Source organism: Pinus tabuliformis, chromosome 8 (assembly GCF_031772625.1).
Source record: "Pinus tabuliformis cultivar Carrire ecotype Pingquan chromosome 8, CPIR1, whole genome shotgun sequence".
Lineage (NCBI taxonomy): Eukaryota > Viridiplantae > Streptophyta > Pinopsida > Pinales > Pinaceae > Pinus > Pinus tabuliformis.
In genome coordinates this window covers 958,683,590-958,709,295 of record NC_142294.1, presented here as the reverse complement: position 1 = coordinate 958,709,295, position 25,706 = coordinate 958,683,590, and positions in this window count along the sequence as shown.

The window sequence follows — 25,706 nt, the reverse complement described above, 5'->3', positions numbered from 1 at the left end:
CTTCATTAATAATATTGATTCTAACTGCTCCATTATAAAAAACAATATCTATTTCATAATGACCAAGCCAATGTGTCTGAAATTTTCCTTAAAAATCCTTACACTTAGAATAAAAAGAATAACCCAGTCACTTGGCTTAAAGTTCTTGAATTTGATCAAATTTTCATGCCACTTGGTTCTTTATTGTTGGATTATGTTTGTTATTTGTATGGAATCTCGTTAGATCTCATCCATCTCATTAAGTTGTGTCGATCTTTGTTTTTGAGCTATAGATAGATCAAGCCACAACTTTTGTACTATTATAAAAGTCTCCACCTGGAATTTGATTGGAAGCATGACTTGCTTCGCATAGACAAGATCATAAGGAGTATGTCTAGTAGTGTTTCTCCATGTGGTGTGGTATACCCAAAGTGCCATGGAAATCCTTTCTACCTAGTCTCTTCTATGTATGTGTATAGTCTTAGATATGATTTCTTCAAATACTTTATTGGTGGATTCCACTTACCCGTTGGCTTATGGATGATATGGAATAGATTTATGATGTTTGATCTTATATTTATCCATAATTGCATTCAAAAACTTGGATGTGAATTGAGTGTCTTGATCTGTCACAAGTTCCCCTGGGCCACCAAAATGAGTGAAAATTTCCTAAAAAAGAAACGTAACCACAACATTTTCAGTAGAAAAAGGAAGTGGCTTAGTTTCTATCCTTTTTGTAACAAAATTTGTACACACAACAATATACCTCTTTTATTTAGATGGAGGGTTGATTGGACCAACAAAATCTAGAGCCCATTTTTCAAAAGGCTCTATTAGTACCTCAGGTAATAGAGGCATTCGATTTGATGGAATGGGCTTTCCCATTATTTTACAGTTGTCACATATTTTCACATATTCATTGGCATCTCTAAAAAGAGAAGGCTAATAATATCGCAAAGGAAGGACTTTGTATGTAGTTCCTTTATCAACGGAGTGTCCTCCACATGGTTCATCATGAAAAGATTTTAATATCTCTGGTACTTCATCCTCTCGAACACATCTCTAGATACTCATATCAAGTCTGGTTCTTTACAATTCTCCCTCTATTCATGAGTATGGTGCACTAGTCTTAATAACTTTCACATTAAGTAATTTTTGTAAATCCTCCTTAACAATTTCTCTTAGATTGGGATTCATGCTTCCCTAAGGTTGTCTCACTGGTTTGGCATTTTTTTGAATGTAAATGGGATGCATACATGTATTAGGGTAAATTCCCTTCATGTCAGTATATTCCCATGCATAGGTAGAGGAATGTTTTTGTAGCATCTTTATCAATTGTTTCTCTTGAAATTATTCCAAGTTATTATTGATGTTTAATGCTTTACCTAGAAAATTTTCTACTAAAGAATCGCCAAAATTTTCCATAGAATTTAAAGCTACTTTAGATTGTTGAGATGATAAATATTCAATATTACATTGTGCTTGAAAACTTTGATCTTGTTCAAAATATGAATAAGAATCATTATTTTTCATGAAATTTATCAATTGATATTCCTCATCAATTTGTGAAAGAATAAATATAGGTTGAATATCCTCAAAGTCTTCATTATCATCATCAATCCAAAATTCACTTTCTATTTTAGTTATTATTTTTGCAGTCGGATATAATGTGAATCTCTTAGTAGAAATTCCATCATAAATGTACATATTGTCAAATATCCAACTTATAAATGCATCAAATGTAGCTAGAAAAGTTATACCAAGGATCAATGGATGGCCTCCTAGATTATTATTGGTAGTTAAAATCATAAAATCAGCAGGATAGTCCCATGAATCCAAATATACATATATATCTTCGAATATACCATCAGGTTTAATAATAGGCCTATCTGCTAATTGCAATAAATTTGAGGTATACTGAAGATTAGGGTGATTCAATTGATCCATAGTTTGTTTGCGCGTGATATTAATGGCTGATCCTAAGTAAATCAAAGTGTTTGGGATCTCAATACCATTGATGTGAATTTTACAATAGGGATACCTAGATCTAAATATTTTCGAACTATTGGTTTCCCCATCATAATATCTACAATATTTCGTACCAATTGAATCATTTTAGTGCCTTTTCTTTTTCTTCTTGCTTTTTTAATGCACAACTCCTTTATTTTTTTCCAAATATAGGTATTTCATTTATAGCTTGAAGTAAAGGAATTGTTATGCAAATGTTTTTCAATTCATCTAGCATATTACATTTAGATAACATGATTTTCCTTTCTATTTCCTTATCAATTTTAATCCTTTTAGGAAAAGGAAGACTTTGTAGGGAAACAGAACGTTGCTCTACTAGAGGAATTGTAGGAATTGATTTTATTTGGTTTTCACATAATTGTGTAGGAACATCTTCTTTTGAAGAACCTTTTGTTTGATCAGGAGAAACCTATTTTTCAGGAACTTTATCCTCCTTATATTCTTGGATGACAATGGATGGTGATTTATTTTGCAAGCCTCTACCAAATCTCAATTGGACATCATTTAGACCTAGTGGAGCAAAGCAATCATACAAGGCTGAAAATTTTGACTCTCGACATTATAGATGGGTTGTTGAGGAGATTTATTATTTGGATTTGGGAGTGGTTAAGTAGGTATTTGATTGAATTTTTGAGGAAGTGGAGTGGATTACAAGGGAAGTGGTTGAATTGTAGTTGAGTGGGTTGTGAAGGTTTAGGAGGATAAAATTGAGGTTGGTATTGAGGGTATGTTTGTTGGCAAAGTTTTCTAAGGCATAGTTGCATTCCAATTTATTTGTGGTTGTGCATATGACTAATATTATGTGTGATCTTGTAGCGTACCTGTTTTTTGAGGCTACCAAGGTCTCTTGGGAGAAACAAAGCAAAGTTATTTAACTTGACTTGTTCTAGCTTCATCTTGGAAAACAACCTTAAGCCCAGGTATTGAGGGACACTCTTTTGTATCATGATTTTTTCCACATATAACACATATTTCAACACTTAAAGAGGAAATTCTCCTAAAACATGCTTTTTTCTACACCTGGGACATAAAATAGATAATGCAACATTCTCAATGTTTCGCTTGTTTTGTATCCTTAGAGTATCTAGTTGTTCATTGAGATTTCTAAGGATATTTGTTTTAAAGTTATCAAGCAAGTTTCCTAATTATTATCTGCTTACTGTTCTAGATGAAAATTTTCTTACTCTAGACATGACTAGATCTCTTGGGTTTTGTAACCACCTCACCCCATATTTACCCACTTTAATATGCTCACTAGGGTAAAACATGAAGATGAGAATTACTATGTGAGACCCAATTACCAAGATGCACTCATGGAAAATTGGGTCCATATGTCTAGAACTGACTGCAACCATCTAGTGATACATGATCACATTTTTATCAGCCCAACTTGACCCAACACTATTTCTTTTCATTTCCTTTCCTTAAATTTAATAAAAAATTCTATTTTGGTAGTTTTTCAGGTTCTAAACTTTCGAGGCCATTTTGAGGGCCTAAACAATTTTTTTAGGGAAAATGGAGAGATTAGATAAGTGCTAGACCGTTTTACTAATTTATTTTTGGCTTCCTCGTGGAGATATTTGAAAGGAGGTATTATGATAGTCAAACGGAGATCATATGCCAAACTCATGACCCTGGGAATTTGGAGGTCTAAATGACTCATTTATACAAACACTTTGTGTACATAGTACCTGTAGGTTATAAATACATATTTGTTCATTAATTAAATAATCTCACTATAAAATCCCCGAGAAGGCCCTACACCCTCTCCACATAGTTGCAACACCACTTATTAGTCCATACATTCATTAACTGATCAATAGATAAACAATTCATGACAAGACCCATACAAATACACATTATATGAATGGCATATAAACCATGGAAACCAAGCCATAATATCACCAAAATAATCCAAAAAATAATACATAAACCATCATAGAATAATATCTCTTATTAACATATGAGAATGCCAACCAAGTCAGGGACTTCCACGTATCACCCGACCATATATTGGTTCGAAGCAATTCTCTCTTTCAACCAATCACACCTGCGCTATATTCCAAGTGTGAATGTGGGATCTCATGGAATAAACCAAACAAAACCAAACTAGGGCTTCTAGAAGTCAACCCACCTCAACCTGCTACCAATGATTCCACCTCACAGTTAGACATCACTAACACCAACCAGATCAGTCTCTACCCAAGATGTCCAGGGCTCCAAGAACTAGTAGCTCAACCCACAAGCTTCCAGGGCTCTAGAGCGTTTGTCCAACCCGACTCCAGGACTAGTAGCTCAACCCACCAAGGGATCCAGAGCACTTGTCCCAACATAGGCTCCATGATTAGTAACTCAACCAAAGTTGTTCCAAGGATTCCAAAGAATTTGTTCCAACCCACAGCCGTAAGGAATTATGAGAACCAACTAGAAAATAATAAAATGGAAAATCCCACAAAACCATGGCTATCTAGGAAATGGAAGGCAAGGATAAAACCACTGTTATTCCAAGCAATCGTCCATGCCAATGACAACACATGACTAGATAATCATATGCATACACCATGCATCCATAAATCAGTAAGGAAAACACATATGCAACATGTTACATACAAATAAATCCAGTTGTAGTAGTTGATCCAACTCTTCCCTTGCACTTTCCTGCTTTCCTTTTTCCTTCTTTCTCCAAATCTAAGTGAATACTAGAGTGCTCCAAGTGTGCTCCCAGAATTCTCTAAGTGTGTAGGAGTAGAGTGAATGAGAGAAGATAAGAGAGCACCAAAACTAAACTAACAAAAGGTTGTGAACTGATCCTCAAAAGCCTTTTTATCATTGAGGCCACTATTTCCTCCTCACGAATGTATGTGACCTTTCACCTTCCTTTTCTCCTATTTTCCATTATTTTCATAAATAAATGCTAATTAATGCCACTTTTCCTTTGCCAATTCCTCTTCCAATTTCCATAACCATTAATTAAGAAAAAGTGATGCCCATCACAAACTTTTTCCCAACACTCATCTTGGAATATGTGTCCCATGACCTTGGTATTATTTTATTTACACAGAAAATCAACTAGGGGATGTTACATGTTTTTCCTGTATTTTTCGCTAACCTTTCAATGTGTTTGCACAACTCATAAAGTTCATCAAATGAAAATTGGGAGACATATCCTTTTCCCATTAAATTGAGAAGATTGATCCACTCATCCCTTATTGTTTTTATCAAAATAGTTTTTAATGTCTCTTCATATAAATTGTCCATTTTAGCCCTTTTTATATTCTAGGAAAATATTTCCACCAGATCTTCAAGGTTTTCATCCTGTTTTTGAACCATCTTAAAGTCTTGATCTTTAAGGCTACGATGCACACAATAATATTTTATATTTTTCTAGGAATATTCTTTTCATATCATCCCATGTTATGATAGAATGTGTTCCCAGAGCCATGAACCATTTAAGAGCTCCATCTTTTAGGGTGGGCGGAAATAATTTGAATTTTTGAGTATCATGTAGATAATCATATGATCTACATAAAATTTCAAAATGAACAATAAATGTCTCTAGATCCTTGCTTCTTAACCCATGAAAATTAGGAAGGATGAATAGTGAGATATTTTTCATGGTAGCAGTGGTATCTGTATGTAAAATATGGAATCCAAAAGGATCATCTTTGTGAAATTTCCTATCATCTCCTCATCCACCTCTACAACCTCGACCTCCTCTACCACCTCCTCCTATGTCACCTCTTCTTCGACCAATTATTGGGATATCTTATCCATTATGCACTTCTCATTCTCCCTCTCTTGCCATAGTAGATTCCTCAAACTAATATAAGGTTCAACAATTAGGTTGTCTACTTCTTCTAACTCGGGTTCTTCTACTCATGGTATGTTAGAAAAAAATTCCTCTTCTTCACTAAGTACTTCTAACTCCTGTCCTAAGGGTTGTTCACCTGCCAAAGAAATAAAAAAGACTCCTTCAGTATGGGATGTAGGTTCTTCAACTATAGCTTTTATAAATGAGGTTGGTCAATCCCTAGGCTAAATTTCAGACCCATGCACTATAGGGAGTCTATTTCTACCTATTATGGATGGAATGCGAGCGTTAGTGGATGGTGTGCCACTACGTGTTCTAGGGGGGGTGGTTGGTGACGTTAGAATTGAACTACCTCCTCTACATCTACTTACAAATCTACCCCTAGAATCTCATTCTCTATACATGCATCCTAAATGATTTTTAATATGATTTTATCTATACAAATAGAAAATAAATGCATCTAGTATGATATGAAAATAAAAAATAAAGTCCTATACACACTTCCCCGACAACGACGCCAAAAATGTTGGGTAATTTAATTGATAGTTAAATTACGTCATTAAATTGTCAAACTCGTGGATAGTATTCTTATGACGTGTATGTGCACTATATGTTCTAGGAGAATTACTTTTGATTAAGTGTTATAAAGAGAAATGTAAAATGAAACTACTCAAAATTCATTCTTGTTAAATGAACACATATGTTCTTTCTTGAAGAATTATGGAAACAACTATACTAAGTGAATCAAAATAACTATGCTAAGAACTGAATTGAAATTATATTCTAGAGAGAAGAATGAAATATCAAACTTATTCTATTGAATAAAATTTAAATCATGTTCTAATGAATGAAGTTGAAATTCTATTTTAATGAGTTTAATTGAAATTCTATGCTAATGAGAAGAATTGAAATGCTACACTAATAAACAAAATTAAAATATTATGTTAATGAAAAAAATGTAAATCTATGCTAATCATCAATTTGAAATCTAAAACTAAAATCAACTTGGAAAGGAAATTCAAGTCTTACTGAGATTACTGGTGTGCACCATTTCAACTAGAACCAATCAAATGTAACATTAAATATGAGACTAAGCTATCAATTCAAGTAAACAACTAAGAAAGAAAATATTTTTAGTGTTTTTTTATTTTAAATGAGCGCTCAACCTACTACATAATAGAGAAATAAACCAAGTATGAGACTAACGCTTAATGGATTGAAGTGAAGCAATAAAACCAATTTAGAAATCAAAGAAAAATGAAACTAATGTTTGGTAAAAGAAATGAAATAGAAATAATATACCCTCACAAACTCTTTAGGGAGGCCTCTTATTGAGCTTGAGCATGGTCAAAACTTAGATCAACAGGTTAAACTTATGAATGCATTCACAATATAATGAACAATAGAGTGATTATATTAAAAACAAAGTCTTAAATCCGAGCAACAATTACAAATTATACCCATACTTATTTCTTGCAAATCAATTTATAATATCCTAATCTAACAGCTCTGAAGACATTTGAGCCGAGAAACTAGTTTTTCAAATTACATCTAAGTATTCAAATGACAATAGGAAACATGTTTCTCATGATTTTCTACAATAAGATCAAATCATGAGAATATTTCGTTTTAACACATCCTTTGCTTTGCATCCAATTTTTTCTCATTCAATTCCACAATCGCTTGTTGATGACATTGTTCGCTTTCAAACTCTGTGCAAGGATACACTGTTAGAACCAGAGTTGATTTCTAGTTTGACCAACCAATTTATCATGCTTCATGATCTTCTAGTTAGGCTTAATTGGTGGTCATCCATTTGATCAACATTTTGCATTTATTCATATCTCTTGTTCACCTTCTATCTCAGGAAAACCTGTCTAACTGTGGGATAAGCTACAAATTTTATAGTTAGTTAAAAAATTCATTCATTTCAATAGCTATAGGAATGTTTTCATTAATTTTCACAAAGAAAATACAAATTATAAGACATGAATAAATGATTCCTTTTAATGTGTTTGAGCATGAAAGAAATGACCTGGTAATTTGAAAATATAGAAAAAATATTACGAAGAAGATGCAAGTAGTGATAGAAGGTTGTAAAAAAGGAGGACAATTCAAGATTTCAACATTACCTGACGCTGAGGATGTTGCATGTACTCATGCACCAAAATTTAAAAGTTGAAGAAATATCCTTTATACTATGCTATTTTTGATGCTTGAATTAACACATCCATGTTGGTTGATGTCCTTCTGGTTTTTACATTGGTTTACCATCTGGGTTTCTTCATTAGAAGTTTTCCCTGCAATCCTTGAATCCTATGTTTAAGTATCATTTTGTTTACCTTCAATTTTTGATTCTTCTTATACAAGTAACACATCCTCAATAACATGTTATCTCCCTTAGCTCCTAATATTTCATTTTCCTTCTTTATGCATCATTTTAGCACTTCTAACTCATATATTTCATGTTTGAGACTGTTAATAGTTTCTTATTCGTTCTTAGAAGCAACATTGGCATGGGGATTGATAATAGGATTATCATTATATAGATATTATTTAGGAAACTTTATTTATTAATCATGACTCACCTTTTTCTATGCTTTCCATTACAAACTCTCAAAATAGTCATATGCTTGATTTTGAACCAAATTTACCTCAGGAGTTCTCCTCATTGGATTCTGATAAAGAGATGTTTGTGTTATGGCTTCTTCCTCATCAAGATTAATAGTCTCTGGTAGTACCTGCATATTATGCTCATCTGATCATTTAGAAAACTATTTACTTCTCCTAATTTCTTTTTCATGTTCCAATTTTTCCTTGGCTTGTATTTTTATACCTTGTTTTACTTTTGTTGCCTCTAGATGCTTTGTAATTTTTCCAACTTTATTTATTCTAACATTTTCCTTTTTATTTTTCTTCTTAATTTCATCCAGAAAATGATTGACGGGGACATATTCCTCTATTTTATTATGATGAGATTATTCCCTTGTTTCTTCAGGTGGAATTTCGGTCTCTTCTGGTAAATATTTTATTGTCAATCCCTAACTTATTTTCCTACAGACTCAGGGTTATGGTTATGGGAAACCCTACATCATCTCTTCTTAGATTTTTATTCTTCTTCTTCTTCTAGAGCATCTATGAAATAATTCCTTACTAAAAGGTCTTTCTAATTATCACTAGTATATTTTAAATGTGCTTCAACAAGGATTTTCACCAGACTGTGGTGATGTAAGGCCCTATCAATATTTCTGGAATATGTCTATATGTTAAAGGCATTTTCTTCAAACTCCACAACAAATAATAGGGAAGGTTTAATTCTTTTCATTTAAGAAATTCTCAACGTTGCATGGTAGAAAACAAGGGTTTTGTACCTACCTTCACAAGTAAGGAACTTCTTGAGTACAAGCAATGGGTTCCTCCAGTTGGACTTGAGCGATGTGACCAGAATTACCTTCCTAAAGGTTGATGTGTTCATGTTTGGGTCATGTAAAAATGTTTTCCAATGCTCATCCTTAAGTCTTTGAATCTTGAACCAACTTTCACAATGGTGAGGAAGTTTTGTAGCCTCTTCTTTGAAGGGCTCCATAATTTTTATCCTTATGTCACCTTTATCTACCTCCACACTGTCGAATGTTATGGAAAACACCCTAGTCACTTCAATTTCATATCCATTGAACTTCTCAAAGAATTTTAACCACCTTTCCTTCTACAACTAATCCTTAACCTATGGATAAGCAGTGAGGAAATTCTTTCCATTTGGCTCAAAGAGAATAATGACACCCATTGTGTATAGAAGTTGAGCCCTGAATTGCCTCTTTTCGACAAGAGATGAGTAGAGAAATGGTGATGGAATGAAGCAGTTTTATGGTTGGAGTAAGGTAAAATGTCAAGGTGGTGGTTAGTTCCCAATAAAACTTTGGCTTATACATTCATGGTTTTCCATGATTTAAAAGATCCAATCCTTCAAGACCGTTAAGACTTCAAAATTTTCAGAGAGGATTTTGACATGATGGATTATGATATGAGTATGAGTATTGGCATATGACTGCAAATCACCTGCAAATAATGTCATAATTTCGCTCATCGTTATAAAGGATGTATCATTATTATTCAATAGACTCATATATGTATTGTTCCTTTAATGAAAAATTACTTAACATCCTATTGCATACCATTTAACATTGATGTCTTGTCTTTTTTGCAGGCCTGAAATGACTTGAAATTTTCATGGCTTTGCAGGTTCATCATTGTTTGTAGAATTTGAAATAAGCTACAAAATATTGCAAATTTCGTACCTACTTCCTTATTTTATCCATTTACTTGAAAACTTTGTTGTTGCTAATGTGGCTGACCCTTATTGATGTTGATGTTGGTGATGTTGCTTCAAACTTACAAGTTTATTTCAAAGAAAAAGTAGGATAAAAGGAAGTGGGAAAAGAAGGGGGAAATGTGAAAACCTTCGTTTCAAAGGACCCCTTGGTTTTCATCTAAGGTTTTCTGCATAGAAATGCCATCAATGTTGGTTTTCATACCTATGCTTTTATTTTTATTTTATTGTTATTACTATTTTATAAGAATAAGAAATTACAATTCCTTCAGTGATAGGGAAGAAAAATCTTCCTTTCTTACTAACTTCAAATCAAAATTCTCTTACAAATGTTTGAAAAATTATTCTCTTAGAAAGGGATTATGCTATAACTTTAATCTATGCATATTAACAAGTTAGGTAGCCTTTTCTTCATCAATTTTCCTCATTTTAACTACTCCATTATCAAAAACAATATCTATTTCATAGGGACCAAGCCAATTTGTCTGAAATTTTAAATACTTAAACTTAGAATAAAAAAGAAGAGCCCAATCACTTGGCTTGAAGTTATTAACTTTGATGAATTTGTCATTCCACTTGGTTATTTGTTGCTGGATTATGTTTGTTATTTTTATGACATCTTATTAGATCTCATCTAGCTCATTCAATTGTTCGAATCTTTGTTTTTGAACTTCAAATAGATCAAACCACAAATTTGTTACTATTCTAAAAGTCTCCACCTGGAATTTGATTGGAAGGAAAAATTTCTTCCCATAGATAAGCTCATAAGGAGTATGCCCAATAGTGTTTATCCATGTGGTTTGGTATGCCCAAAGTGCCTCCATAATCCTTTCTACCTAGTCTCTTTTGTGTAAGGGTACAGTCTTGGTCGGGATTGCTTCAAGTACTTTATTGGTGGATTCCACTTGTCCATTGTCTTGTGGATATATGGAGTATATTTCTAGTTTTTTATCTTGTATTGCTCCATAATTTTCTACACCAACTTGGATGTGAAATGGACACCTTGATCTGTCACAGTTTCCCTTGGGACACCAAAATGAGTGAAAAAAACCTTAAAAATAAATCTAGCTACAACATTTTTAGTAGAAAAGGGAAGTGGCTTAGATTATACACATTTTGTAACATAATTTGTACACAAAATAATATTCCTATTTTGTTTAGATGGAGGTTTGATTGGACCAAAAAAATCTAGAGCCCATTTACCAAAAGGATCTATCAATACATGAGGCTGTAGAGGCATCTCATTTGATGGAATGGGCTTTCCCATTATTTGGAAGTTGTCACATATTTTCACATACTCCTTTGCATCTCTGAAAGGAGAAGGCTAGTAATATCCCAAAATAAGGACTTTTCATGCAATTCTTTTGTCAGTGAAGTTTCCTCCACATGGTTCATCATGATAATATTTTAATATGTCTGGTACTTCATCCTCTTGAACACATCTCCAGATAATTAGATCAGGTTTGGTTCTATATAGTTCTCTCTCTATCCATCAGTACAGTGCAATGGTATTGATAACTTTTTGTCTTTCTTTGGATGATAATTGTGGAGGAAACTTTCTTCTAGCCAAATAGTTACCAATATTTACAAACCAAGACGTTTTAGTAGATACTACAAAAATATATTTGCGAGGAAAATTATCCTTTATAGGGGTATAAATATTATCATTCTACATTCTAGAAAGGAAATTAGCAACTGTGTTTTCTTTTCCTGGCCTATCCTGAAAGGTGATATTGAATTCCTGTAATAGTAACAACCATTTAGTAATTTCTCCATTAATAATTGGTTTATTTTTTAAATATCTAATAGAATAATGATTTGTATGAATGAAAGTTTCATAACCAACAATATAACGTCAAAAATTATTAATGGCATGAACAACAACTAAAAACTCCTTTTCTGTTACTATATAATTTAGCTATACGAGAGTCAATTTTTTACTTGTATAATAAATAACATAAGGAGTTAAGTCTTTGTATCTCAATAAAACTCCTAAAGTTGTGTTTGAAGCATCAATTGAAATATGAAATGGGAGAGACTAGTTAGGCCCTCTTAAGATTGGTGCTTTAGTTTTCTATTTCAATGATTCAAATGCCTTTTGGCAAACATAATTCCAAACAAAATCACAATATTTTGTATGAAGTTTAAAGAGTGGAGAAGCTATCTTTGTGAATTATTCTATGAATATTCTATAATACCCCATAAAACTGAGAAAACTTCTAACATCTCTTTGACAATTAGGATCTGGAGTTTTAGATATTACCTCTACATAAAATGCATCCACCTTGATTCCAACACCTGAAATGTGATGTCCAAAAACAATTCCTTCATTAAACATCATAAAACATTTATCATGATTTAATGAATATTGGATTCTTTGCATCTAGTGAGAATTTTTTCTAAATTTTCAAGAGATTCTTAAAAAGTATTTCCATAAAGTACATTGAAATCATCCATGTAAACCTATACACAATTATGAATAAATTCAGAAAAGATACCTAGAATTAATCTTTGGAATGTTGTAGGTGCATTACATAACCTAAAAAGAAGTACCCTATAATCATGCGTACCCCATGGACATGTAATAGTTGTTTTGTCTTGATCTTCTCGTGCCAATTGAATTTGGTTATTTCCACTGAAACCATCAAGAAATGAAAAATATTTATTCCCCGCTAAAGTGTCTAATATTTGATTAATGAAAGGTAGTGGAAAATGATCTTTCAAAGTAGCCTTGTTTAGTTCTCTATAATCAATGCACACTCTCCACTTTCCATTCTTCTTAGGAACAATCACTAAAGGGGAAACCCATTGGCTATTTGATATTGGATAAATGAAATTCACATTAAGTAATTTTTGTAATTCCTCCTTAACAGTTTCTCTCAGATTGGGTTTCATCCTTCTCTGAGGTTGTCTCCCTATTTTGGCATTTTTATTAAAGTAAATGTGATGCATACATGTATTAGGGTCAATTACCTTCATGTCATTATATTCCCATGCATAGGAAGAGGAATGTTTTTGTAGCATATTTATCAATTATTTCTTTCAAAATTATTCTAAGTTATTATTGATGTTTAATGTTTTATCTGAAAAACTTTCTACTAAAGAATCACTAAACTTTTCCATAGAATGTAAAGATACTTTAGATTGACGAGATGATAAATATTCAATATTAGATGGCTCTTGAAAATTTTGATCTTGTTCATAATATGAAGAAGAATAATTATTGTTCATAAAATTTATCAATTGATCTTCCTCATCAATTTGTGAAAGAGTAAATACAGGTTGAATATCCTCAAAGTCTTCATTATCATCATCAATCCAAAATTCACTTTCTATTTTAGTTATTTCTTTCCAGGTGGATATAATATGAATCTCTTAGTAGAATTGCCATCAGAAATGTACATATCACCAAATCTACAGCTTATAAATGCAGCAGTTGTATCTATCCAAGGTCTAACAAGGATCAATGGATGGCTTCCTAGAATATTCTTAGGAGTTAAAATCATAAAATCAACATGATATCCCATGAATCCAAATATACATATACATCTTCTAATATACCATCAAGTTTAATAACAAATCTATCTACTAATTGAATTAAATTTGGGGTATACTGAAGATTAGGGAGCTTCAATTGATCCATAGTTTGTTTGCTCATGATATTAATGACTGCTCCTAAGTCAATCAAAGTGTTTGGGATCTCAATACCATTGATGTGAATTTTTACAATAGGGCTACCTGGATCTAAATGTTTTTTTACTATTGGTTTTCCCATCAAATGTCTACAATATTTCCTACCAATTAAATCCTTTTAATGTCTTTTCTTTTTCTTCTTGGTTTTCTAGTGCACAACTATATTATTTTTGAAAATATAGGTATTTCCTTTATATCTTAAAGTAAAGGATTTTTTATGCAAATGTTTTTCAATTCATCTAGCATATTATATTCAATTAAAATTATTTTCCTTTCTATTTCCTTATCATTTTTAATCCTCTCAGGAAAAGCAAGACTTTGTAGGGAAACAAAAAGTTGCTCTACTAGAGGAATTGTAGGATTTGATTTTATTTGGTTGTCACCTAATTGTGTAGGAAAATCTTCCTTTGAAGGACATTTTGTTTGATCAGGAGATGCCTCTTTTTCAAGACCTTTAGCCTCATTATATTCTTGGATGGCAATGGGTGGTGATTTCTTTTGCAAGACTCTACCAGATCTGAGTTGGACATCATTTAGACATAGAGGAGCTATCATACAAGACTGAAAATTTTGACCTTCAACATTATAGATGGGTTGTTGAGGAGATTTATTATTTGGATTTGTGAGTGGCTGAGTGGGTAGTTGATAGGATTTTTGAGGAAATGGAGTGGATGGCAAGGGAAGTGGTTGATTTGTAATCAATTGAGGTTGGAATTGTAGTTGAGTGGGTTGTGAAGGTTTAGGAGGATAATATTGAGGTTGGTATTAAGGGTATGACTGTAATAATTGAGGATATTGAGGATTCCTATCATAAGAGTTTTACCAACCCTGTCACTAAGAAGGGTTTTAGGGTTGAGGTGGTCAAGTTTTCCAAGGCATATGTGCATTCCAATTTCTTTATGGTTGTGAATATGGATGATATTGTTCATCGGGATCTTGTAAAATACCTGTCTATCGAGGCTGCCAAGGTATCTTAAGAGCAACAAAGAAAAGTGATTCAGCTTTACTTGCTCCAAATTCATATTGGAAAACAACCTTAAGCTTAGGTATCAAGAGGACATTCTTGTAAAATATGTTTTTTCCTACACCTAGGACAAGAAATAAATAATGCAACATTCTCAACTTTTTTCTTGTTTTGTATCCTTAGAGTATCTAGTTGTTCAATGAGATTTCCAAGGATATCTATTTTAAAGTTATCAAGCAAGTTTCCTCATTCTGCTCTATTCACTATTCTAGATGCAGATTTGCTAAATCTAGACATGACTATATCTCTTGGTTTTTTCCCATATTTTTCGTTACATCTTGCAACGTGTTTGCAAAACTCACAAATTTCATCAAATGAAAATTGGGAGACATCTCCTTTACTCATTAAATTGAGAAGATCAATCCACTCATCCCTTATGGTTTTTAGCAAAAAAGTTTTTAATCTCTTCATCTAAATTGGGAATTTATCCCTTTTGATATTGTAGGAAAATATTTCCACCAAATCTTCAACGTTTTGTAGAAATTCCTTGTAAATTCAAACTAATAATTGTAATTTACTAAAATAATAGACTTGAATCTACTCTACTCATCAATGGAAATAATTAAACGATTGTGAAACCATGAAGCATACAAGAGAAAGAATTAAATCAACACATTACACAATGATTTCATGGGGAAAGCCACAACTAAAAATCCCTGCTATATGTATATTTCATAAGTCAGAAAATATGAGAAGATTACAATGCTTTTCCCAAGCCCGAGTAACCTCTGCACTATCTCTATCTATCTCATGCTTCCTACACAAGCCTTAGCCAATACTTAATCAATTTTCTGATTTCTCAAGTCCCTATTTCCTTGCATTGTTTCCCTGGGAATTAGCCCCCTATTAATTAGGGAAATTCCTCAATATGAATTGCACAATCCTCATAGGCCTTCCTCTGACTACATGCACCACATGTACAATTCAGATGATTATACAACTGATAGTACATTTCCCTTGAACTACAATCTCAACTGGGTAACTCTCATATTTGACATGAATGAGTTATTTATGAGAGAATCGTCATTTAAGTGGTTTAACACATGAAGCAACACCCCATTGTCTGACCTCCTACTAGTTCCTCCATCAGTTGGAACTAGTTTAACTGACTTTAACTTAGTTAAACTGAATTAATTAATTACAACTCAAAATAAACTCAACCAGGGCTCCTATAATGTAGGAGACACTCTACATGACTCTAGTTAGACCCTCAACTCAAATTAACTAAGCCAAATAAGTCAAATTAACTTAGTTGACTCGTACAAGTTGTCTTGTGACGTGGAATTACAATTTTATTCCCAATTTAATTCAAGGAAAAAATTAAATCAAGATTTTCTTGTTTCATTTTCAACACTCTCTCTCAACAAGAAAGGGGTTATCATATACCCCAATCATGCCTCTATGTAACTCAAATTTACTTCTTGACAGTGCCTTAGTCAAGATGTTTACATCCTGTTCCTTTGTACGAATGTACTCCAACAACATGATTCTCCTCTGCACATAATCTCGTCGATGGTGATATCAGATGTCGATATGATTGGATCAATCATGAAAAACTAGATTCTCAAAGAGTTTGATACAACTTTGATTGTCAGAGTAAATCACTGTAGGATCCATATGCTAACTAAATAACCCAAAAAGGATCTTCCTCATCCAGATAGCCTCACAAGTTGCTTGACTAGCATCCATATACTCTGCTTCTGCCAAACTGAGTGTAATTGATATCTACTTCATGTTGTACCAAGAAATTGCTACTAACCCAATACTATAGATTCCCCCTGATGTGCTCTTCCTATCTGATGGACTCCTTTCAATATGCATATGTGAAGCCTTGTAGCTTCACTCCCTCTGTCCATTTGTATAAAAGACCAAACTGAGTGGTGCCTCTAAGGTATCTACACATATGTTTAGCTACCTTCCAATAGAGTTTGGTTGGATTAACCATTGCTTTACTAAGTTGGTTAAATAAAAAACACATGTTCGGTCATGTGTTCACCAAATACATAAGTGAACACATAAGCTTCCTGTAAATAGTAGCCTCCACTACTTCACCTCAAGTAGCATCTTCCCTCCTCCAATTCCCTGCTAGATGAATCTCCATGGGTTTTCTTCTCTCCATGTGGAACTTCTTCAGTATGTCATTGGCATACTTTCCTTTAGAGACAAACAGTTCCCCATATCCTTTCCATACTTCCATACCAAGGAAATAATGCATGAGCCCCAGGTCCTTCATCTCAAATTCTCTTGCAAGATCCTCTTTGCAAGATTTGACCAACTTCTCATCACCTGTTAGAATTAAATCATCGAAATATAATAATATAATCAATAATTTAACTTCAACCATAATATGGTAAAGGTTTGCATCTGATTCACTTTTGGTGAAGCCCAAACTGGTGAAATATTTGTCAATCCTAGTGTACCAACCATGGGGTGCTTGTTTCAATCCATATAGAATTCACTTGAGTCTACACACATGCAACTCTCTGTTGAAGGTCTAAAATTCTTCTGAATGCTCAACGCACACCTTTTCCTCAATCACTCCATTGAGGAATGTTATCTTCACATCCATTTGATATATCTTCCATCCCATCTACACTGAAAGTGCTAGAATAGATCTGATTTAGAAGTGCCTTGCTACTGGAGCAAAGGTATCCTTGTAATCAATTCCATCCACCTGAGAGAACCCTCTGGAAAAAAAATTTGCCTTGTGTTTGATCCAAGTGGATGTTGATGGCCACCCACCTATCTCACTTGGACCCCCACAACAGTCTCTTTCTGTTTTTCAGTTTCCGTAATTGTAGCACAATTTACTATTTTTAGCAGTTTTTTGGGTCCTAAACTTCCGAAGCTGTTTTGAGGCCATAAACGATGTTTCTTTTGGGAAATCTAGGAGAAACATGGGTCCATGGACCGATGTTTCTCTTCCCAAAGTTGTATTTATCGTATGGATCTTTCTAACAAGATATTGTGCACGTCAAACTGAGATCATATGCCAAAGTTATGACCCCAGGAAGTTGATGTACCAATTTACCCAAACGGGGCCCACAGTTTGGTGTTTCATCTTCTAGGGTTAGGTTTTTGGATGCTTAGGGTTTTCCATTGTTTCTCAACAATAAATAGGCCTTTGAGCCTCATTGTAACACAGTTTAGAGGCATGTAGCTACCACATCTCTTCTCAGAGATAAGTTACCATTGTCGTAGCTAGTTTATTTCCATTTCTATTTGTAAGCATATTTTAGTATTTTACATTAATGAAATGAAGTATTATTTCCATTGCATATCTGTACTTATGGTTATTTCTGTAATTTGTTGTGTTCTTGTTTAAAGCCGAATCAGTGGTATTAGAGCGGTCTTCTTTTTTTCTCTGTTTTTCTTTGCATGTCCCCAACGAGGCCGAGATATAATGAGTTAGCGCTTGAACTAGTCAAACCTTTGCAAGACCAGCCCCACAAATCTCGGCGGCATCCCATGGCGGATGAGAAGAAAGATGAGGGGGCAGGAGATCCTATCAAAATCTTGCTCGAAGAAGCCCTCGAGTGACAAAGGAACGCGATGACGGACAACTTTGCCCAGATCCTTCAACGGCTACCCAGAGGTGATGCATCGGCTTCAAACAACTACTCTGGAAATGCCATGCCCTTTAAGGTACAAGTTAATTTTGAAATCCCCATCTTTGAGGGTAAAATAGACGCAGATGTCATAGATAAATGGTTAAATCTACTAGAAGGGTATTTTTTTGTTTATGGTTTTTCGAGTCAGGAAAAGATTATTTTTGCTCTTCTCAAAGCAGCCCCCACATCAAGGAATGGTGGGAAACCTACTGCGAGCAAAAGGATGAAAGTACGTGCTCACCATTTTCAGCCGCACCCACTTGGAATTCATTTCGAGATGCCATCAAGGAGCAGTACTACCCTGTGAAAAGCTATGAGGATAATACATAAAGTGGACCACACTGCGACAAGCAAGGGACAAAGATGTGCCAGAGTTCACAAACATTTTTCATACCCTTCGCACACAGTTGGGTATCAAGGATTCTTAGCTACATTTGGTACTCAAATACTGTGGTTTCCTACACAAGTACATCCAGGAAGAGATGGAGTTCCTGAACATCTCCTCACTCGGCACGACGTACTGGTACGCTGTCAAAATCGAATAGAATTTTAAACAAAAGAAGCGAGACTTTGGATCTACAAATCTAAAGACCAAAGGACAAAGCCAAGGCGGGGCGACCCAAGACAACCCATCGAAGCTGCAAGAAAAGATCAACACCACGAATTCGAAGAAGGACACAAGAAAGTGGTGTGAGTTCCACAAGAGCCCCACTCATAACACAAGTGAGTGTCGGACCAAGTAGTTGTTGGTGGCCAAGTTGAAGGCTTCCGAATCAGATGCATGTTTCGACCTTGGGTCAGAACCGGATAAGGGGAATGGTAAAGGGAAGTAGATCATTGATGCAGAGCCCAGTGCCACTTTTTCCACCACCAAGATCCAGAAGAATGAGCCTGAAGATCTAGAGGAGGGGGAGCTTATTTTCCATTCACAAATGTGGGTGAAGGGTTTGCTGCTGCAATTCATTGTTGACAGTGGGAGCCAAAATAACCTCATTTCAGTAGAGGTCGTGAAGCGGCTTGGCCTACCGACTACACCACACCTGCAGTCATACAGTATTAGGTGGCTTCACCAAGGATGATATCTCCGAGTCCGCCGGCAGTGTTGCCTTCCCTACAGCATCAAGCCCTTCACAGATGAGGTATTGTGTGATGTTACACCTCTAGATGTTTGTGATGTATTATTAGGCCAGCCATACTTGTGGAGGCGGCATGTTTTGTATGAGTCAAGGCCTCACGCTGTTATTATTTCTTTGTGTAATTCATTATACAGGATATTGAAGGTAGCCCCAGCTACCGCCACCTCTTTGGTCACTTCTAAGAAAGGGAACAAGCTCATCTCCCAGACTAGGAAATTCATTTTCTGTCTGGTTCGTTCCCAAATTAGGGGGAAGATCGTCACCACATCCATGACCTCAGTGAAGGGTTCCTCCACGCAGAAGAAACAACAACAGATGGATATGGTCATGAAAATAGACAAGAACATCTTCTCCTCACCCACATGGGTACCACGCAAGTTTTAGGTCAGTGACAAAGTCTGGTTGAATCTGCAGAAAGAGTTGTGGGAAATAATGATTTGGAGCACAACATCCCCTCATTCTTTTGCTTGCACCAAGTTTTCAATGTGTACCGCCCTCGCCCATGCTTCCCACCATTACTAGACACGCAAGAGATTGCAGAACAACTCACTAGGGACCAAGTTCAGTAGATGGAGGAACTCAATGCAATGGGGACCATTGATTCCTAAGGGGGGAGGAATGATCCAGGTGGATGTTGGTGGCCACCCACCTATCCCACTTGGACCACCACAACTATCTCTTTCTATTTTTTAGTTTCCATAATTGTAGCACAATTTACTATTCGTAGCAGTTTTTTGGTTCCTAAACTTTCGGAGCTGTTTTAAGGCCCTAAATGATGTTTTTTGGGACATCTAGGAACAACGTGGGTCCATGGATTGATGTTGCTCTTCCCAAAGTTGTAGTTCTCAGATAGATATTTCTAACGAGATATTGTGTATGTTAAACGAAGATCGTATGCCAAAGTTACGACCCTGAGAAGTTGATGTACCAATTTACCCAAACAGGGCCCACAATTTGGCATTTCATCTTCTAGGGTTAGGTTTTTGGATGTTTAGGGTTTTCCATTGTTTCTCAACAATAAATAGGCCTTCGAGCCTCATTGTAACACAGTTTAGAGGCATGTAGCTACCAAATCTCTTCTCAAAGATAAGCTACGATCACCCTAGCTGGTTTATTTCCATTTCTATTTGTAAGCATATTTCGGTATTTTACATTAATGAAATGAACCAGCTAGGGCGATGGTAGCTTATCTCTGAGAAGAGATGTGGTAGCTACATGCCTTTGAACTGTGTTACAATGAGGCTCAAAGGCCTATTTATTGTTGAGAAAGAATGGAAAACCCTAAACATCAAAAAACCTAACCCCAGAAGATGAAATGCCAAACTGTGGGCCCTGTTTGGGTAAATTGGTACATCAACTTCTCGGGGTCGTAACTTTGGCATACGATCTTCGTTTGATGTGCACAATATCTCGTTAGAAAGATCTATTCAAGAAATACAACTTTGGGAAGAGCAACATCAAACCATGGACCCATGTTTCTCACAGATTTCCAAAAAAACATTGTTTAGGGCCTCAAAATAGCTCTACAAGTTTAAGACCCAAAAAACTGCTAAAAATAGTAAATTGTGCTACAATTATGGAAACTGAAAAACAGAAAGAGATAGTTGTGGTCTCCTACTTTCCTTACCTTGTAAATCCATTTAGAACTCACCACTAACTTGTCTGCTGGTCTTGGGACCACTTCCCAAACATTTTTATGATAATGGAGTCATACTCCTATACCATGGCATCAACCCATACTAGTTGATGCAATGCTTCCTCCAATGAGAATAGCTCAATCTATACACTCTTGCTCATCAGAGCCATGTAGCCATTATACCGATTTAGCGACCTCCTCTTCCTGTGTTGTGATGTGGGTTCTCCCACATTCTTTCTAGCATCATGGATCAATCTGTTAGCTTCTATGGTGCACTTCCTTCCATCTCTATAAGTCTTTGCATGTTTGGGTGCTTCCACTCTCTGCTCCTTTGCATGTGGCTGCTCCACATCATCCTAAGGTTCTTCCTTTTGAGCTAAAAGCTCCTCATTTGCATGAAACTAAATCTCCCTCTCAAGGGAACAACCCATGGCCTTCTCTTCATCAAACTTGACATCTCTATGAACCACTGTCATCTTGTGAGATGGAAGGTACACCCGATAGTTGTAAGGTGTATCAATGTACCGCACAACTATGCCCAACTCAGCTATCAGTTCTAGCTTTTTCCTTGCATCCTTGGTAACCTCATAGTAAACTAATGAATTGAAGATCCTGAAGTATGCCACATCTAGTTTCCTACCTAAAAAATATTCTTTTGGTATACTCATCCTGAGAATCTAATGAGGACTCTTGCTTTTCACATATACAATTATGTTGCATGCTTCAGCCCACAGGTGTAATGGTAGGCCCTGATCATGTAACATCGTACGTGCAACACCCACAATAATTGTGTTCTTCCTTTCATCCACCCCATTTTGTTGTGGGTTATGGGATATTATTAACTCTTGTTGAATGCCTTTTGATGCACATAAGTTATTGAATTCATTCGACACATATTCTCCACCGTTATCACTCTTGAGATCCTTCACTTTCCTGCCAGTGTCTTTCTCAACAAGTACCTTAAATTCACAAAATTTATAGAACATATGATATTTATTTTGCATGAAGAAAATCCAACACTTGCATGAGAAATCATCTAAAAATATTATATAATACGTGTGCTTATTCATGGAGGCTGTGGAGAACGATCCACACATATCTGAGTGAACTCTTTCAAGGATCACCTGCGCTCGATTGTCCTTATCATGAAAGGTGGCTTTGGTGTACTTCCCCAATGTACACCCTTTGCATGCATCTCTCTTCTCTATTGCACCCTTGGGAATTCCTTTAGAAATATGTTGCATGATCTTCAAATCTCGATGGTGAAGATGTCCCGATATTCTATGCCATAATTCATCGATGTCTCGGTTATGCACCTTCTATGCTTTTGTGCTTAATGTTGCACAATATTCTACATCCAATTTGTAGAGGTTCTTCACTTGTCCTATGTCTATGTTATGAAGGAAAGCCTTTCCTTTGCTAAATATCACATCGTAGCCATGGTTCTCCAACATAGCAACTAAAATTAAATTCTTATTCATACCCAGAACATCCATGACATCTTAAATGTGAGGTGAGAACCAGAATCCCTCTGAAAAGTAACAGTATCGATTCCAGTCGCGTTATGCCTTCCATCATCTCCCATTTTGATGTGCATTTGAAGGTCCTTCTCCTCCAAGTCACTAAAAAATTATTTGTTGTCAGTCATATGGAATGAGGCTCCACTATCCAGATACCACACACTACCCATCACTGATGTCACCATGCAAGCAATGACAGTGAAATCCAACTCGAATTGTGAAGCAAGAGCTTCACCTGCCACTCTTCTTGAAGGCTTCTTGCTATCATTTTTGTGCAGACACTTCATGTCATAGTGTCCCAGCTCATGACAGTGAAAACATTTAATCTTTGATAAGTCCCTCTTCTTTCTGCCCTGATTGGAATCTCCTTTAGTTTGGAATTTCTTTCCATTCCCTTTCTTCACCTTTCTAGCTAATGCACATTTCTCCTCCTCAGCATGCTTGGATGAGGTTCTATCTCTGGTGCTCTACCTTAGCTCTTCTTGCACCAAGTTAGACCACAAACGCTCCCACTTTGGTAGATGATTCCTCCCATTTATCGAATCCTGGTAGTTGTGCCAAATCTTGGGAAGGCCTAGAAGTGCTAGGCTGACCAGATCATCTTCAAACACTATAACACTAACACTCCCAAGTTCACCCTGACATTGGGTGAACCTGCTCAAGTACTAAGGTATTTTTTCGCCCTTCTCCATCTTGATCTTTCGAAGCTTGTCCTTCAGTGCCAGATTCCCGTCATCACTATTGTTCTGAAAAAAATTGATCAAGGATTTCCATTGCATATGGTGTATCCTTCTTGTGGAGGTTCAACACAATATGATCTCGAACTCCTTCTAGTATGATCTCCCTCTCCTTTGCAACACATTTCTTCAACTCTACCAGATCTTGAGCATATGTTGTTAGAGGCTTAGGAATATCATTGTCTATTAATTCCTTCATCCCGTTGTCTTCCAACACTACCTCCATCCTATCCTTACAGGAAATATTATTTGAACTACCCTCAAGGGAATATTCGAGTCTCAATCCATAGAATGAAATTTTGATGGCTCTAAAGAATGATACTACAAATTTGATTTCAATTGCAAAAGATAAACTCATATTCTCCTCTTCTAGAGTGATTTATGCTCTAATACCATGTAGAAATTCCTTGTATATTCAAACTGTTAATCGTAATTTACTAAAACAATAGACTTGAATCTACTCCACTCATCAGCAAAAACAATTAAACGATTTCAAAATCACAAAGCATACAAGAGAAAGAATTCAATCAACACATTACACAATGATTTCATGGGGAAAATCACAGCTAAAAATCCCTGCTATATTGATATTGCATTAGTCGGAAAATATGAGAAGATTACAATGTTTTTCTCAAGCCTGAGCAACCTCTGCATTATATCTATCTATCTCACTGCTTTCTAGATAAGCCTTAGCCAACACTTAACCAATTTTCTTCTTGCCCAAGTCCCTATTTCTTTAGTCCCTATTGCATTAGTCAGAAAATATGAGAAGATTACAATGTTTTTCTCAAGCCTAAGCAACCTCTGCATTATATCTATCTATCTCACTGCTTTCTAGATAAGCCTTGGCCAATACTTAACCAATTTTCTTCTTGCCCAAGTCCCTATTTCCTTGCAGTGTTTCCTTGTGAATTAGCCCCCTATTAATTAGGGAAATTCCTCAATATGAATTTTGAAAATCCTCATAGGTATTCCTTTGACAGCATGCACCACTTGTACAATTCAGATGATTATAGAACTGATAGTACACTTGCCTTGAACTCCAATATCAACTAGGTAACTCTTAGATTTGACATGAATGAGTTATGTATGAGTGAATTATCATTTAACTGGTTGAACACATGAAGCATCACCCCACTGTCTGACCTCCTCCTGGTTCCTCCATTAGTTGGAACCAGTTTAACTAACTTTAACTCAGTTAAACTAAATTAATTAATTGCAACTCAAAATAAACTCAACTAGTGCTCTTATAATGTAGGAGACACTCTACATAACTCTAGTTATACCCTCAACTCGAATTAACTGATCCAACTAAATCAAATTAACTTAGCTAACTCGTACAAGTTGTCTTGTGATGTGGAATTACAATTTTATTCCTAAAATCATGATTTTATTGTTTCATTTTCAACAGGCTTTCATCCTCTTTTTGAACCATATTAAAGAATGCATGCTTAAGGCTACAATGCATACAGTAATATTTTATATTTTTCTAGGAATATTCTTTTCATATCATCCCAAGTTCTGATAGAATGTGTTCCTATACTCATGAACCATTTAAGAGGTCCATCTTTTAGGGTGGCTAGAAATAATTTCAATTTTTTAGTATTAGGTAGATAATCACATGATCTTCATAATACTTCAAACTCAAAAATAAATGTCTCTAGATCCTCGGTTCTTTACCCATGAAAATTAGGAAGGATGGATGGTGAGATTTTTTTCATGGTAGCAGTGGTATCTGTATCCAAAATGGTGAATCCAAAAGGATCCTCTTCATGAACGTTTCTATCATCTCCCCTTCCACCTTTGCCACCTCGACCTCCTCTACTACCTTGACCTCCTCTACTACCTCCTCCTATTCTACCTCTTCCTCCACAAATTATTGGGATATATTATCCATTATGCACTTCTCCTTATCCCTCTCCTTTCATTTTAGATTCCTTAGAGATAATATAAGGTTCAAAAATAGGGTTGTCTACTTCTTATTCCTTTGATTCTTCTACTAATGGTATGCCAATATATATATATATATATAAAGTAACATATAATCTGAGAATAAGCTATTAATTCAAGTAAAAAGCTTAGAAAGAAATCATTTTTAGTGTTTTTGTCTTTTAAATGAGTGCTCAACCTCCTACATAATACATAAATAAACCAAGTATGAGACTAATGCTTAATGGGGTGAAATGAAGAAATAAAACCAATTC